Below are 1,915 nucleotides of genomic sequence, written 5' to 3' on the forward strand. Positions count from 1 at the left end.
GGGGGGGGGGCAGCGCATGAGAATGATTGGTATCGGGAGAGAGGAAGCAACCAGTTTGAGAAGTGTTTTTTGTTACTTGTACTCAGCATGTCCTGGTGGAGTTGTAATGACTGCTTTGAAGAGCTCGACAATGACCATGGCTCCCGCCTCCTAGGTTGACTCTGCACCTTCGAGACCTATTTCATGGCTTGGTAGCACGAGGTCAGTAGAAGCGATGTCACTAGGACGAATGACAGCGTCAACGGTGACATCATTGCTTTTGAGGGATTTCAACAGCGGCATCTAGTCGGTGTGGCTTTTCCACTGGCATAAGTTCTGTTCGATTTGGCCTGTCAAGACGAATATATCAGCATGATTGATTCAAACTAGATGACCCGTTGCGCCAATGGCACAAAGACCGACAGCAAGCCAAGTATTGTAAGAGTGGTAATAGGAAAACTCAGACACAGATCGAAATAATGAGTACTTACTGCTGGTTACTGTTTCTGTTCATGATTACTGTTTCTCCTGGAACAGTTTGTGCTAAATGATAGTGCTATATTCCTTGAGTATGGGCGCTGCCAGGTAGGGCATGCCTCTTCCGTGACGCAAAATCCGACAGCAAGCCGAGCATTCATACCATGCAAACAAGAGTTATTTAGAACCAATTTAATAGATACTTTTAGGTACACATATCGCTATATATTCTATTACATGGTAGCATTAGAGCTCAAAATGAAGTTATGAGATCACTTGATGATATCTTACATTGGCTTTATAAAGCAAGTTATATTAGCAGATATGCATCATAGATTTAACTCATCTTTTAACCTTTGGCTGATTCTTATATCTTCTGCCAACAAGAAAGACCAAGACATGAAGTCGATATAGACTCATAGCTGCGTGTGAAGGAAATATGCCCTAGAGGTAATAATAAAGTTATTATTTATTTCCTTATATCATGATAAATGTTTATATCATGCTAGAATTTTATTAACCGGAAACATAATACATGTGTGAATACATAGACAAACACAGTGTCACTAGTATGCCTCTACTTGACTAGCTCGTTAATCAAAGATGGATATGTTTCCTAACCATGAACAAAGAGTTGTTATTTGATTAACGGGATCACATCATTAGATGAATGATCTGATTGACATGACCCATTCCATTAGCTTAGCACCCAATCGTTTAGTATGTTGCTATTGCTTTCTTGATGACTTATACATGTTCCTATGACTATGAGATTATGCAACTCCCGTTTATCGAAGGAACACTTTGTGTGCTACCAAACGTCACAACGTAACTGGGTGATTATAAAGGTACTCTACAGGTGTCTCCAAAGGTACATGTTGGGTTGGCGTATTTCGAGATTAGGATTTGTCACTCCGATTGTCGGAGAGGTATCTCTGGGCCCTCTCGGTAATGCACATCACATAAGCCTTGCAAGCATTACAACTAATGAGTTAGTTGCGAGATGATGTATTACGGAACGAGTAAAGAGCCTTGCCGGTAACGAGATTGAACTAGGTATTGAGATACCGACGATCGAATCTCGGGCAAGTAACATACCGATGACAAAGGGAACAACGTATGTTGTTATGCGGTCTGACCGATAAAGATCTTCGTAGAATATGTAGGAGCCAATATGAGCATCCAGGTTCCGCTATTGGTTATTGACCGGAGATGTGTCTCGGTCATGTCTACATTGTTCTCGAACCCGTAGGGTCCGCACGCTTAAGGTTTCGATGACAGTTATATTATGAGTTTATGAGTTTTGATGTACCGAAGTTAGTTCACAGTCCCGGATGTGATCACGGACACGAGAGGAGTCTCGAAATGGTCGAGACATAAAGATTGATATATTGGACGGCTATATTCGGACACCGGAAGTGTTCCGGGTGATTTCGGAGAAAACCGGAGAGCCGGAGGG

Source organism: Triticum dicoccoides, chromosome 7A (assembly GCF_002162155.2).
Source record: "Triticum dicoccoides isolate Atlit2015 ecotype Zavitan chromosome 7A, WEW_v2.0, whole genome shotgun sequence".
Taxonomy (NCBI): Eukaryota; Viridiplantae; Streptophyta; class Magnoliopsida; order Poales; family Poaceae; genus Triticum; species Triticum dicoccoides.